This window comes from Miniopterus natalensis, chromosome 1 (assembly GCF_054644295.1).
Source record: "Miniopterus natalensis isolate mMinNat1 chromosome 1, mMinNat1.hap1, whole genome shotgun sequence".
In the NCBI taxonomy this organism is placed as follows: Eukaryota; Metazoa; Chordata; class Mammalia; order Chiroptera; family Miniopteridae; genus Miniopterus; species Miniopterus natalensis.
This window is the reverse complement of record NC_142081.1, coordinates 91348734-91365665: the sequence shown is the minus strand read 5'-3', so window position 1 is coordinate 91365665 and position 16932 is coordinate 91348734. Positions and strand designations below refer to the sequence as shown.

The 16932-nt window shown below is 38.8% G+C and overlaps 1 pseudogene; it reads left to right on the top strand.

Annotated features, from left to right (window-relative positions):
* Positions 1-882: 882 nt before the first annotated feature.
* LOC107525079 (eukaryotic translation initiation factor 3 subunit E-like) lies at positions 883-5873 on the top strand (annotated as a pseudogene).
* The last annotated feature ends 11059 nt before the right edge of the window (positions 5874-16932 follow it).

Here is a 16932-nt window from a genome sequence, read left to right as displayed (position 1 = left end):
CCAAAAAAGTATAGCCTAACAAAATCCTTTTACCTTACATGCTTTTTCCCCTCCTCTAGTCTTTGTCTAAATCATTGTGATTTCTAAAACAAGCAAGGATTTTGCCCTGGCCAGTGTTGCTCAGTGGTTAGAACATCGGCCTGGTCATGGGTTTGATTCCCAGTCAAGGGCATGTACCTGGGTTGCAGGTTCAATTCCCAGCCCCAGTTGGGGTGCATGTAGAAGTCAACCAGTTGATGTATCTCTCACATCAATATTTCCCTCTCTCCCCTCTCTCCCTCCCTCTCGCCTTCCCTCCCTCCCACTCTCTCTAAAAAAATCAATGGAAAAAATATCCTCATGTGAGGATTAACAACAACAACAACAAAAACCCAAGCAAAGACTGTAAAGTAGAATCCATGCTCACGATAGAGCAGACTCCAAGTTGGAGGATACCTCATGCATTGCAATAAGGCCTGGATAAAAGTGGAAGCCATGGTTCTACTGCAGGAAAGTGCAGCCTGGAAATTTACATTCTGTTCAGAATTCTAGCTCTTAGACAAAAAAATGCTGGTGCAATTTCTTGCCTTTGGGCCCTGAACATACTATTCTCCATTTTATTTAACTTACTGTAAAATTATACTAGCTATGCTGCTACTTAAGCTAAGATACCTTTAGTCCAATCATTTAGTTTCTGTCTTTTTGAAGGTCATGCCACATCATTGCCTCTCTCCACTAACTTCTCCCCAAGGCTGAGTATAGGGAACTATATAAGCATTATGTTAAATCTACCTGTTCCTTTAGTTATTAAAACATCTTAAGAGTTAAATCTCCAAAATGCAGACCATTGTCTTCTCCATTGAAAGTATTTTCCAAAGGTCTAAACTTGAAGATACAAAATTAAATATATTTTGTATACAAAGGGAGAATGAAAAAACTTCAAACTCAGCAAAACGAGGCTCAATTCCTTTAAGTAATTTCTGCATAGAAAGAGGATTCCAGCATGTGGAACTCGGAGTCTTGTCCTGAATGAGGTGATGAGAGGATCACGGTACCTGCTTTGTAAAACCAGATCCAGCCCTGTTACTGCCACTCCAGAATCCAGGTCTCTGTCTCCTCTAATAATGCCTTCTCCATCCACTCTCAGGAGAATTAGAGCAGCTGAGTTCTGTGAATTAAACAGCATGATCTATCAACACTATTCTGAATACCTACAACATCTCTATGGAATTACTAAACATTGAGCTTATTTCAATTTGTAATGAAAGCTCTGTCCAACAAAGTAGTTGAATAAGTCCCTTAATTCAGTTAATCAATACAGCAAAATTAAATCAACAAACACTTGGGGTATCTACCGTGGGCTGAAGGATCTGAAAAACCAGTTGGAATGAGACTTTGTAAACATGGAAAAGTTAAATTGCCAAAGAAGCAGTCCACCTAGTAATTAGTCTAAGAGTTGAGAGAGGGAACCAACATTTTAGGCTTCAGTGGTCTGGGGAGACTTAATGGGAAACTCATTTATTCAGCCCCCAAATTTAAAAGGCAGTAAGGAATTTTTGTATTATAGAGTGCTATTTTTATGACTAAAAAATGATGAGGTTGTGAGATGGGTCTGAGGAATAACAGAAGCATTAAGCTGTATTTAACAATGATATTTATAAAGAATGTTACAATTCTAATTCTGAAGTGTATAATGGTAACATCACTATCACCCAGTCTCACTCATTAGAACCACGGGGATTTAAATTTATTTTTAAATCCTCACTTGAGGATATGTTTTTATTGATTTTAGAGGAGGAAAGGAGAGGGAGAGAGAGAAAAAAAATCAGGTGGTTGTCTCCTGTATACCCCAAACCCAGGGATCGAACTCACAACCTGGGTGTGTGCCCTGACCTGGAATCAAACCTGTAACTTTTGGTAAATGAGACAGTACTCCAACCAACTGATTCACACCAGCCAAGGGTAGAGATTTAAATTTTAAATGTCAACATACTATAAACATGTAAAGAATTAGCTAGCTGCATAAATAATACAAATTATCTGCAAAGTTTTATTTGGAGATATGAAGTTGACATTTTTGGCTATCCCAATTCAGTCAAGATGACCAAAACAATCTTAGAGAAGAACTAGAATTTGATTTGATTTCAACTAAGAAAATTTAAACCTGATCATATTGGTAATGCCTCTTATTTCCTTTCTGTCTTTTTAAAAATCAATTTTAATGAGGTATAGTTTACATAATACAAATTTCTCCCATTTTAATTATCAAAACATTTTCATGAGTTTAAGAATTTAAAACACCAATGTAACCACCACCACTACAATCAAGATAACATTTTTATCACCCCAAAAATTCTCTTGTGCCCATCCACATCACTATTCCCCAACCTTCCTCTTTTTTTCCTTGACAAGATGGCAGAGTACAACTTGATTACTCGCATTGCCTATTTTTTGGATCAGCATCTAGTCTTTTTGTTGCTTGAGTTTCCCTTATAAAGGAGATATATAATGAAAAATAATTATAACAAGGAAAATTGGATCTTTTAGTGATGCCAACATGGTAGACTTTGCTATGGATGTATACAAAAACCTTTATTCTGATGGTATTCCTCAACCTTTGAGAGAAAAAAAAACCCTCAGTTGTTACACAATTGAAACTGCTTCAGTCAGAAACAGAACCAATTATGAAGATGTTTGAAGATCCAGAAACTACAAAGTAAATCCAGTCAACCTGGGATGGTCAGATGCTGTTTGACTACCTAGCAGACAAGCATGATTTTAGGCAAGAATATTTAAATACTACAGATATGCAAAATTCCAGTATGAATGTGGAAATTCCTATGGAGCAGCAGAATATCTTTACTTCTTTAGAGTGTTGGTTCCAGCAACAGATAGAAATGCTTTGAGTTCACTCTGGGGACAACTGACCTCTGAAATCTTAATGCAGCATTGGGATGCAGCCATGGAAGACCTTACATGGATAAAAGAGTCCGTAGATAATAATTCTGTGAGTTCTCCACTCCAGTCTCTTCAGCAGCAAATATGGCTCACTTACTGGTCTCTCTTTTCTTCAACCACCCTGAAGGGTACAGTAAAATTTTTGATCTCTTCCTTTACCAGCTACAGTATCTTGATGCAATTTCAGACGGTGTGTTCACATATTCTTCACTATTTGAGTACAGCAGTCATAACAGAGGTATTCATAAACACCAGCGGTGCTAAAAGATCTAGTCAAAGTTACTCAATAGGAGTCTTACACATACAAAGACCCAATTACAGTTTGTTGAATGCTTATATGTTAACTTTGACTTTGTCCCCAGCTCAGAAAAAGCTAAGGGAATGTAAATCTGTGCTTGTGAGTCACTTTTATTTTTTAAACCCTCGCCCAAGGATATTTTTTCCATTGATTTATTTTTTTTTAAGAGCAAGTGGAAGCAGGGGGAGGAGGGGGAGAGAGAGAGAAGGAAAGAGAGAGAGAGGGGAAAACATCAACATGAGAGAGACAAATCAATCGGTTGTCTCCCCCACATGCCCCAACCAAGGCCAGGGGCCAACCTGCAACTGAGGTATGTGCCCTTGACTGGGAATGAACCCACAACCCTGTGTTGCCTGGGGCCGACACTAACCACTGAGACAAACTGGCCAGGGCATGAGTCACTTCTTGGTGGCTTGTCTTGAGGATTTCATTGAAAATGCCTGTCTCTTCCTTTTTGAGGCTTTTTGTCTCATCCACCAGTGTATCAGCATTAACATGTTGGTAGATAAACTGAACATGACTCCAGAAGAAGCTGAAAGGTGGATTGCAAATTTGATTAGATATGCAAGACTGGGCCCTGGCCGGTGTGGCTCAGTTGGTTGGGGCTTCGTCCTTGTGGAGAGCAGAGTTAGTATAACTAACTCCAACTTAGGTTGAACCTTATCATCAGAACACATATAAGCCTGGGCCAACAGCCAAGTCCTGAGCTGTCAGCAAAAGGGAGGCAACCCATAGGTACAAATGAACAATGACCAAGCATCTTCATGGATGGTGTCGGATATTTTGATTTGGATTTTGAGGGCTAATCTCAGAGACCACAAGCTAATCTAACAAGTGCAAATGAAGGGAGACACCACCATAAGTGAAACTAAGAATAGTCACGTTTGCTCTTCGCCCTCCTGCAAATGAGCTGTGCTGACAGCTGTGTGTCTGGCTTAGTGACCATTGATTATTCCAGGGTCTTGCTTTCTCAAACTAGTTCATCAGTCTTCCTTGCAAGATGTGGACCCCTAGACACAGATGCTCTATGACTCCCAAGGGACCAGTAACCACCGCTCTGTGAATAGCCCGGACCTGAGGACATGATACTCTTAGACTTTTGGTTCATTAACCCCCAATACTTGTGTGTATGTGTTCTGATGTGTTTTTAATTTGGATTAAACCTGCAAGTAATAAAAGCTAAGTTGACACATAATCACCTGTGTTGGCCCACTGTTGTTACTTGGTGTCAGGAACCTAGAGGGCCAAGGGACCACCTATGGTCCCCGCCTTGATCAGACACCCCGATGTTATCTGGGGGTCAGGACATCAAGTGACTTATAGGAAAGACTATACTCACAGCCAGAGTGCTCATGACAACTTCCAGTCCTGTAAACTGGAAGGTAGAGGGTTAGATTCTAGGTCAGGGCACATTTGGGAGGCAACTGATCAATGTGTGCCTCTCTTTCCCTCTCCCTTCCTCTCTCTAGAATCAATGAAAGAAAGAAGAGAGAGAGAGAGAGAGAGAGAGAAGAAAAGAAGGAAGGAAAGGAAGGAAGGAAGGAAGGAAGGAAGGAAGGAAGGAAGGAAGGAAGGAAGGAAGGAAGGAAGGAAGGAAGAAGGAAGGAAGGAAGGAAGGAAGGAAGGAAGGAAGGAAGGAAGGAAGGAAGGAAGGAAGGAGAAAGAAAGAGAGAGAGAGAGAGAGAAAGAAAGAAAGAAAGAAAGAAAGAAAGAAAGAAAGAAAGAAAGAAAGAAAGAAAGAGAGAGAGAGAGAGAAAGGAAGGAAAGAAAGAAAGGAGGGGGGAGGGAGGGAGGGAGGGAGGGAGAGGGAGGGAGGGAGGGGAGAGGGAGGGAGGGAGGAAAGGAGAGAAAGAAGGAAAGAAGGAAGGAAGGAAGGAAGGAAGGAAGGAAGGAAGGAAGGAAGGAAGGAAGGAAGGAAGGAAGAGGGAGGGAGGGAGGGAGGGAGGGAGGGAGGGAGGGAGGGAGGGAGGGAGGGAGGGAGGGAGGGAGGGAGGAAAAGAGAAAAAGAAAGAGAAAGAGAGAGAGGAAAGAAAGAGAAGAAAGAGAGAAAGAAAGAAAGAAAGAAAGAAAGAAAGAAAGAAAGAAAGAAAGAAAGAAAGAAAGAAAGAAAGAAAGAAGAAAGAAAGAAGAGAGAAGAAAGAGAGAAAAAGAAAGAAAGAAAGAAAGAAGGAAGGAAGGAAGGAAGGAAGGAAGGAAGGAAGGAAGGAAGGAAGGAAGGAAGGAAGGAAGGAAGGAGAAAGAAAAGAAGAAGAAAGAAAGAAAGAAAGAAAGAAAGAAAGGAAGAAGAAAAGAAAGAAAGAAACGAAGAAGAAAAGAAAGAAAGAAACGAAGAAAGGCGAAGCTGGATGCCAAGATTGATTCTAAATTAGGCCATGTGGTAATAGATAACAGTGCAGTCTCATCCTATCTGTGAGTGATTGAAAAGACCTAAAGCCTTTCATTTAGAAGCCAGATGTTGGCCATGAATATTGAGAATAAACTTAATCAAAATAGTAGGTCTGAGGCTCCTAATTGGGCAACTCAAAACCCTGGCTTCTCAAGGCGCCTACAGCTGGCCTGACTGTCTCCTTGACAGGGTCTCTCCTATCTGACCTGGCCCACACAGCCACCTCCTTGCCAGTGGTGCCTCCCTGACCACCTGACCAGGTGACCACAGCCAGCTGACATGACTGCCACCTTGAGCAGGTCGCTCTGCAGGCCTGCCTGCCTCCTTGACAGCGTCGCATGGCCAGCCTGTAGCCACCCTTCCAGTGGTGCCCAAGGCCAACTTGACTGCCACCTTGAGGGGGTTTGCCTGTCTGCTTGCCTGCCTCCTTATCAAAGTCACATGGCCAGCCTGTGGCCTCCCTGCCAGTGGTGCCCACGGCCAACTTGACTGCCACCTTAAGAGGGGGTTGCACTACTGGCCTGCCTGCCTGCTTGCTTGCCTCCATGACAGGCTTGCACAGCTGACTTGCCTGCTTCCCTGCCAGCAGCGCCTCCCTGATAGGGTGCCTACAGCCAGCCAGCCAGCCTGCCTGCCTGCCTACCTCCTGAACAGGGACACACGTCCGCCTGCCTCCTTGATGAGGGTGCACAGCCGACCTGCCTGCCTGCCTGCCTCCTGGCCAGTGGCACCTTCCTGACATAGCACACAAGGCCTGCCTGCTGGCCAGCTGGGCCCACCCCCTTGATGGGGGCCTCACAGCTTGCCCACTGGCCTGCGTACCTGCTGTGCCACCTTGACACAGTGCACACAGCCTCCCTGCCTGCCTGCCTGCCTGCCTTGCCTCCTGACTCCTCAATGCTGAGCAACCAGCCTACCTGCCTACCTGGCCTACAGCCTTGATATGCTGCACCTGGCCCTGCCATAGTGACCCAATGTCTACCAAACACATAGGCCTGCCATCAGGACCTGGCTGATGGACCCAGAGCCCTGGAAATAACAGAAACAAGGCTCTATTCACACCCTGCAGCCTGGACCTTGTACCCCTGGACAACCAGCACAATGAAATGGGGAGACAAAGAAACAACAACCAAATGAAAGGAGAAATCACCAGAAAAAGAACTAGATGAAATGGAGGCAAGCAATATATCAGATATAATAGAGTTCAAAATAATCGTTATAAGGATACTCAAGCAACTTAATGAGAACTTCAAAAGCCTGCATAAGAATCAATTGGAAATGAAGAATGACATAGCTGAAATAAAGAATACACTGGAAGGAATCAACAGTAAATTAGAAGAAGCTGAGGACAGAACCAGCAAATTAGAAGACGAGGTCGAATCAGAGCAGCAAGACAGCCAATCAGAGCAGCAATTAGAAAAAAAATTAAAAAGCAGGAAAACAGTTTAAGGGGAGCTTTGGGACAACATGAAACATAACAATATTTGAATCATAGGTGTGCCAGAAGGAAAAGAATCAAGCAAGGATTAGAGAACATGTTTGAATAAATAATGACAGAAAACTTCCCTAATCTGGTGAAGGAAAAAGTCACTCAAGTTCAGGAAACACAGAGACTCCCAATCAAAATGAACCCAAAAAGACCCACACCTAGAAATATCATAATTAAAATGGCAAACATTAAAGATAAAGAAAGAATCTTAAAAGCAGTGAGAGAGACAGAAAGTTACCTACAAGGGAGCACCCATTAGACTGACAGTTGATTTCTCAATAGAAACACTTCAGGCCAGAAAGGAGTGGCATGAAGTATTCAAAGTAATGAAAAATAAGGGACTGAACCCAAAAATACTCTATCCAGCAAGGCTATCATTCAAAACTGAAGGTGAAATAAAGAGCTTTGCAGACAGAAAAAGGCTAAAGTAGTTCATTACTACCAAACCAGCACAAGAAATGCTAAAGGGGCTGGCGGAAGAAGAAGAAGAAATGTAGAGAAAGAGAGGAACACAGACATAAAGAAAGAATGGCAATAAATAAGTACCTCTCAATTATAACCTTAAATGTAAATGGCTTAAATGCTCCAATCAAAAGACATAGGGTAGCTGAACTGATAAGAAAGCATGACCCATATATATGCTGCCTACAAGAGACCCAACCCAGAACAAAGGACTCAAACAGGATAAAAGTGACAGCATGTAAAAAACATTTTCCATGCAAATGGAATGGGGGGAAAAAGCAGGGTCAGCAATATTCATACCTGACAAAATAGACTTCAAAATGAAAACCGTAACAACAGACAATGATGGTCCCTGCATAATACTAAAAGGAGCAATCCAACAAGACGATATAACTCTGATAAACATATATGCACCAACATAGGAGCACCCAAGTATATAAAAAACTTCTGGAGGACTTTAAGGGAGAGATTAACAGCAATACAATCATAGTAGGAGATTTTAACACCCCACTGACGTCACTTGATAGATCTAGACAAAAAATCAACAAGAATACAGCGATCCTAAATGAAACACTAGATCAGTTGGAATTAACTGACATTTATAGAACATTCCACCCCAAAGATACAGAATATACATTCTTCTCAAGTGCACATGGGACTTTCTCAAAGATAGACCACATGTTAGGACACAAAGCAAGTCTCTACAAGTTCAGGAAGATCAAAATCATATCAAGCATCTTCTCAGATCACAATGGCATGAAATTAGAAATCAACTACAATAAAAACACTAAAAAGCATTCCAACACATGGAGGCTAAATAGCATGTTTTTAAACAATGCTATTGAAAGAAAATTACAGACCAATATCCCTGATAAACATAGATGCTAAAATCCTCAACAAAATATTAGCAAACCAGATCCAGCAATATATTAAAAAGATCATACACCACGACCAAGTGGGATTTATCCCAGGGATGCAAGGCTGGAATATTTGCAAATCAATAAATGTGATACAGCAAATAAACAAAATGAAGGACAAAAATGATATGATCATATCAATAAATGCAGAAAAAGCATTGGACAATATCTAGCACCCATTTTTGATAAAAACTCTCAGCAAAGCAGGAATAGAAGGATCATACCTCAACATAATAAAGCCCATATATGACACATCTACAGCCAACATCATACTCAATGATCAAAAACTAAAGCCATTTCCCTTAAAAACAGGAACAAGACAAGGATGTCTGCTTTCACCACTCTTATTCAACATTGTACTGGAAGTCCTTGCCACAGTCATCAGGCAGGAAGAAAAGATAAAAGTATCCAAATTGGAAAGGAGGAGGTAAAACTGTTGTTATTTGCAGATGACATATTTTACATAAAAAACCCTAAAGACTTCACCAAAGTATTACTAGATTTGATAAACAAATTCAGCAAGGTACCTGTAATACAAAATTAACACCCAAAAATCAATGGCATTTTTATACACCAACAATGAATTCTCAGAAAGGGAAGCTAAAAAAAAAATATCATTTGCCATTGCAACAAAAAAAAATAAGATACCTAGGAATAAACTTAACCAAGGATGTAAAAGACCTGTACACGGAAAACTACAGGACACTGAGAAAAGAAACAGAGGAAGACATAAGTAAAGTGGAATAATATACCATGTTCATAGATTGGAAGAATTAATATCATTAAAATGTCCATACTACCCAATGCAATCTATAGATTCAATTCAATTCCTATTAAAATACCAACAACATATTTCACAGAGCTAAAACAAATATTCCAAAAATTTATATGGAACCTAAAAAGACCCCAAATAGCCACAGCAATCTTGAGAAAGAAGAACAGAGTGGGAGGGATGACTTTATCAGATAACAAACTATACTACAAAGCCTTTGTAATCAAAACAGCCTGGTATTGGTACAATAACAGATATATAGGTCAATGGAACAGAACAGAGGCCCCAGAAACAGACCCAAGCCATTATGCTCAATTAATATTTGACAAAGATGGCAAAAGCATACAATGGAGTAAAGACAGTCTCTTCAATAAATGGTGTTGGGAAAACTGGACAAGTACATGCAAAAAAATGAAACTAAATCACCAACTTACTCCATAAACAAGGATAAATTCAAAATGGATAAAAAACTTAAATGTAAGTCACAAAACCATAAAAATCCTGGAAGAAAACATAGGCAGTAAAGTCACAGACATCTCACATAGTGGAATTTTCGCTGATACAGCTCCTAGGGCAAGAGAAACAAAGGAAAAAAATAAACAATGGGACTACATCAAAATGAAAAGCTTCTGCACAGTAAAAGAAATCATTCTCAAAATACAAAGGAACCCCATGGTATGGGAGAACCTATTTGCCAAGGATACATCTGATAAGGGGCTAATTTCCAAAATATACAAAGAACTCGTACAACTCAACAAGAGGAAGATAATCCAATTTTTAAAATGGGCAAAGGACCTAAATAGACACTTCTCCAAAGAAGAAATACAGATGGCCAAGAAGCATATAAAAAAATGTTCAACATCCCTAATCATCAGAAAGATGCAAATTAAAACCACAGTGAGGCATCACTTCACACCTGTCAGAATGGCTGCCATCAGCAAATCAACAAATCACATGTGCTGGCAAGGATGTAGAGAAAGGAGAACCCTGGTACACAGCTGATGGGAATGCAGACTGGTACAGTCACTATGGAAAAGAGTATGGAGGTTCCTCAAAAAATTAAAAATGGAACTGCCTTTTGACCCAGTGATTCCACTTCTAGGAACATATCCTAAGAATTCTGAAACACCAATCAGAAAGAATATATACACCCCTATGTTCATAGCAGGGCAATTTACAATAGGTACTATCTGGAAACAGCCCAAGTGCCCATCAGTAGATGAGCGGATAAAAAAAGCTGTGGGACATTTACACCATGGAATACTACGCAGCTGTAAAGAAGAAGGATATCGTACCCTTTGGGACAGTATGGATGGACCTGGAGAATATTATGCTAAGTGAAATAAGCCAGGCAGAGAAAGACAAATATCACATGATCTCACTTATATGTGGAATCTAAAGAACATAAACTGATGAACAAAATTAATTCAGTGACACAGAAGCATGGAACAGACTGATGAATCTCAAAGGAAAGTTGGGGTTGGGTGGGGAGAGATTAACCAAATAATTTATATGCATATGTACATAACTCATGGACACAGACAATAGCGTGGTGAAGATCTGGGGCGGGGAGTGGGTAGGGGGTTGAAGGGGTTAATGAAGGAAAAAGGGGACATCTGTAATATTTTCAACAATAAAGATAAATTTAGAAAACAAAGCAAACAGAACAAAACACTCTGGCTTCTACTGAAGAGCTCTAAAGAAAAGAGAAACTATAAAGGAGAGATGAAATAAAACCATTATGTAAAAGGTGACATACATTTTAGAAACAACATATTGAGTATAAGTCTTGGAGAATTTGAATGAAATCGGCTGTATTTTTTTTAAAAAATCCTCTCACCTAGGCAACTCCTGACTTGCTTTCTGTTGCTTATGGATTAGATTTGTATTTTCTAAGATTTCATAAGAATATCTTCATATAGTATGTATAAAACTCTTTTGATAAGGCTTCTGTTGCTCAGCATAATGTTTTGAGATTTATTTGTGTTGTCGAATGTATCAGTAGTTTATTCATGTTTATTGCTGAATATTTTTCCAATGTATGGATATACCACATTTTGAGGTTGTTTCTAGTTTTTGTCTATTATAAATAAAGTCCTTATGAACATCCATGTACAAGTCTTTGTGCAGATATATGTTTAAATTTCTAAGGGTAAGACTGCCAGGTGGTATGGTAAGTGTATGTTTAACTTTATAACAAACAACCAATCTCTTTTCCAAAGTTCTGGTACCATTTTACATTCCAACTGCAAGGTATGAGAGTTGTAGTTGCTCTACCTTCTTACCAATGCTTAGTATTGTCATTCTTTTTTCATCCATTCTGGTGAGAGTGGAATAGTATCTTGCTGTGGTTTTACTTAGCATTTCCCTCATGACTAATGATGTTAATATATTTTTGTACATGTATCAGCATGGCTATTAATATATATTCTCTTGTAAAGTGTCTATTCAAGTTTTTTGCCCAATTTCATTGGGTTGTTTGTCTTATTGAGTTGTGATAGTTCTTTATATATTCTAGATACAACTGTTTTGTCAGATATGTGCTTTGTGAATATTTTCTCCCAGAAAGTAACTTGGCTTGTTTTTTCTTGTGAGTTTTTGTTTGTTTGTTTGTTTTCAATTTTTTTAAAAAATAGGTTTAATCTTTATTGTGTAAACTATTATAGATGACCCCTTTTCTCCCCTTTGACCTCCTCCACCCCACTTCCGCCCCTACCCCATGCCTTCCTCACACTATCATTTGTCCATGGGCTATTCACATAATGCATATAAGTTCTTTGATTAATCTTTTCCCGCCCTCCCCTGCTTCCCTCTGAGATACTTTTTCTTTTTAGCAGTGTCCTTTGTAGGACATAAGGTTTAACCTGATAGAAGTCTAATTTATCAGTATCTTCTTTTATAGCTTTTGTTTTTTGTGTCCTAAGAAATCTTCTACTACTTCTAAGTAGATTGAGTTTAAGTCTATCATTTTGCTCTTTGTTTTCTATTTATTCCAAATCTTTTGATTCTGTTTTTTCTTTTCCTGTTTTCTTCTGGATTATTTTTTAGGATCTCATTTTATTTCACTATTGGTTTATGAGCTACTTCTCTTTGTTTTAATTATTAGTGGTTGCTGAAAGATTTAGAGCATGGCCCTTTAACTATCCAATCTACATTCAAATTGTCTTCCATCTTATGTATTATACTATCTCATGTATAATCTCTCTTACAACTTTATGCTTGCATGTTTCCACTCTTGTCTTTTGAGCTCTTGTCATACATTTTACTTCTACATATGTTATGAACATCATAATACACTGTTCTTTTATTTGTTTTTGTTTTGTTATAATTTTTGCTTTGCACAATTACCATTTAACAAAATTAATAAATGGATACAAAAGTTATATTTATCCACATACTTACCATTTCTGGTGATCTTCCTTCCTTTGTATAAATCCAAGTTTCACATCTGGTAGCAGTTTCCTTTGCCTGAAGAACTTCCTTGAATATTTTGTATAGTACAAGTTTAAAGGTGACAGATTTCATTTTTGTTTGTCTGGAAAGTTGCTTTGTTCTGAAGAATATTTTCACTGGATATAGAATTCTAGGATGACTTTCTTTTAGTGTTTTATGGAGTCAGTTTTTTTGTTTCTGTATATCTCATGAGCAGTCTCCTATAATTTTTATCTATAGTCCTCTGTATATAATTTATTTCCCCTTCCTCTGGCTGCTTTTTAGATATTTCTCTTTATGACTTGTTTTCAGCAATTTGATATAACTCAGTTTGTGGTACGAAAATGTGTTTTTTCTGCTTGGGATTCTTTGTGCTTCCTGGTCTGTGGTTTATAGTCATTTTTTAATTAAAAAATTTTAATGCTGACAATATTGCAGGTGTCCCCCTTTGCCCACCTCTACCCACCCTCAATTCCTCCTCCCTTGGCCTTCACCAAACTATTGTCCATGTCCATGGGCTATGCATATATATTCTTTAGCTAATCCCTTCACCTTCTTTATCCAGTCATCCCCATCCCCCTCCCCTCAGGCACTGGCCAGTCTGTTCCATGTATCCATGCTTGCAGTTCCATTTTGTTCATTGGTTTATTTCGTTCATTAGATTCCACATATTAGTGAGATCATATGGCATTTGTCTTTCTCTGACTAGCTTATTTCATTAGCATAATACTCTCCAGGTTCATCCATGCTGTCTCAAAGGGTAAGAGTTCCTTCTTTTTCCATTGTATAAATACATCATAGCTTTTTTATATACTCATCTGCTGATGAGCACTTGAGCTGTTTCCAGATCTTGGCTATTGTAGATAATGCTGCTATAAACATATAAAAATAATGCTGCTATAAGCAATATATATATTCTTTCCGATTGGTGTTTATAGTTTTCATTAAATTTGGGAAGTTTTTTAGCCATTATTTCATCTGTTACCCACCCACCTTTCTGGGAGTTCACATACATACAAGGCTGGGTAAAAGTACCCATATATGTGAGTGACATTCCTTTGAGTTAATAAAGCTATTGTAATAATCATAACCTGCATGTATTTTTCCGTATTAACAACTATAAACCTACTTTTGCCAACCCCTGTATATGCCAAACTACTTAATATTACCCCACATGTTACCAAAGCTCTGTTCATTTTTTGTGACAGTTTTATTGAGATATAATTTACATACCATAAAGTTCAGCCATTTAAGGTGTGCGTAGTTTTTAATATATTTGGAAAGTTGTACAGTCATCACCAAATCTAATTTTAGAACCCTTTCATCATCCCCAAAGGAAACCTTTTACCTATTAGCAGTCATTCCCCTTTCCTCTCCCCTCCAGGCCTAGCAACTACTAATCTATTTTGTGTCTGTGGATTTGCCTATTCTAGACATTTCATATAAATCATATAATACAATATGTTGTCTGTTGTAACTGCCTTCTTTCACTTAGCATAATGTTTTGAGGCTCATCCATGTTGTATCATTTATCAATACTTCCTTTTTCACACCAAATAATATTCCATTGTGTGGATATACACTTGTTTATCCATGCATTAGCTGATAAACATTTCTGTTGTTTCATTTTTTGATTATTATGAATAATTCTGCTATGAGAATTTATGTAGAAATTTTTGTGTAGACATATATTTTCATTTCTTTTGGGTGGGTAGATACCTAAAAAGTAGAATTGCTGCATCAGGTCATATAGTAACTCTATGTTTAACATCTCAAGGAATGACAAAACTGTTTCCCAATATAGCTGCACCATTTTACCTTCTCACCTGCATTGAATAAAGATTCCAGTTTCTCCACATCCTTGCCATACTTGTTATTGCCTGTCTTTGACTATAGCCATCTAGTGGGTGTGAAATGGCATCTCATGATTTTTACTTGCATATCTAAGATGACTAATGATGTTCAGTATTTTTTCATGTCCCTATGGGGCATTTGTATATCTTCTTTGAGACGTGTCTATTTATAGCCTTTGTCCACTTTTTATTTTTTATTTTATTTTATTTTAAATATACCTTTATTAATTTCAGAGAGAGGAAAGGAGAGGGACAAAGAGATAGAAACATCAATGATGAGAGAGTCACTGATTGGCTGCCTCCTGCACAACCCCCACTGGGGATTGAGCCCACAACTCGGGCATGTGCCCTGACTGGGAATCGAACCTCGATCTCCTGGATCATAGGTCGACACTCAACCTCTGAGCCACACCAGCTGGGCATTTATTCACTTTTAAAACTGTGTTATTTATCTTTATATTATTGAGTTGTAAGAATCATTTACATATCCTGGATACAAGTCACTTATCAGATATATAATTTGCAAATATTTTCTCATTCTATGGGTTGTCTTTTTATTTTATGGGCCCTCCCATATGAAGAGTCTTTCACATGAGGGGTTCTCCCATTTAGGGGAGTACTTTCTCAGGTGGTTTCCTCCACATGATAAGGTCCTTTCTCATGGTGGAGTCCTCCCACATGGTAAGGATCTGTCTAAAGGTGGAGTCATTCCACATGGTGAGATCCTATCTCATGGTGGAATCCTCCCACATGGTAAGGTCCTATCTCATGGTGGGATCAACTCAAATGGTCAGCACCTATCTCATGATTAAGTCCACTTTGTCTCTCAAGTCTACATCTTTACTTCAGCTTCAGGAGAAACAGTATCATTCATGGTTTCCCCCTTCCACCCACCCCAACAACCTTATTTCCCTCCCTTTTACAGCCTAGTAAAGACCCTTATTTCAGAGAGTTACCTCACTATCAAAGCTTCGGTCTATCCCTGATTCCACCTCTGGTTCTCTGCAGCCACTGGATAACTATTTAGAAGAGCCTTGAAAGGAATCTTTTGACAGCAAATAGTGTCTGCTGATCAGGTATTAGCCCTAAGAACTTGTAGAACCCTCTATGTAAAGCATTTATTTCCTTATATTCTCTCTCCTCCCCTTTCCCTTAAACAAGCTTTGACTGAATCCAAAGATATAGTTTCATTTCTCTAATTTGCTTGCGTAATACACTAGTTCCTAACTCTTACTGGTATCCCTGGTTAAGGCCCTACTACCCTAGAGCTAGCTGTACTGTCCAATATGATAGCCACTAACCACGTGTGGCTATTAGCACTTACGATGTGATTGGTCCAATTGAGATATGCTATAAGTAGTGAAAATACACACAATTTCAAATTGTGTAAAATACTTCATTGATACTTTTTATCTCAATTACATGTTGAAATACTATTTTGGATATGTGGTTAAATAAAATATAAAAATGTCACCTGTTTATTTTTAAAATGTGGCTACAAGAAAATTTAAATTTCACATGTGGTTCACACTACATTTCTATTGGACAGCTCTGTCCTAGAACTTGTCTCATGCCCCATACACCATGAATTCATCCATGGCCTGAAACTTTTGCTGAAGCCAGATTACTTAAAGACTTACCTGCCAAGATTCCAAGATGGTGGTGGATTAAGTGGAAGCTACACTGCTACTCTCCTAGGACCAAACTGGAATTACAACATGAACATAGCAATATTCACATCATAGGAATGCTAGAAGCTGAAGAAAGTGACCAAAGCATAGAGAATCTGTTTGAAGAAATAATGGCAGAAAACTTCCCTAACCTAGTGAAGAAAAAAGTCACACAAGTTCAGGAGGCATAGAGAGTCCCAAGCAAGAAGAATCCAAAGAAGCCCACCCCCAGACATATCATAATTAAACTGCCCAAAATTCAAGATGAAGAGAGAATCCTAAAGGCAGCAAAAGAAAAGTAATTTGTTACCGACAAAGGAGCTCCCATAGGCTGTCAGCTGATTTCTCATCAGAAACTCTACAGGCCAGAAGGGAATGGCATGAAATATTCGATGTAATAAAAGGCAAGGATCTGAAACCAAGAATACTCAATCCAGCAAGGCTATCTATCATTCAAAATAGATGGTGAAATAAATAGCTTCCCAGAGGGGGAAAAAAAAAAAAAGGCTAAAGGAGTTTATCACCACCAAACTAGCATTGTAAGAAATGTTAAATGGACTGCTCTAATAAGAAGTAGAATGCTTGGTGGGGCTCCCCTGCAAGGCCATCCAGACCAGGGCTTTTGTTTGCTGGGAGTTTTTTTTATTACTGCTTCGATTCCATCAGTTGTTGTTGGCCTATTCAGGTTTTCTGCTTTTTTCTGATTCAGTTTCACA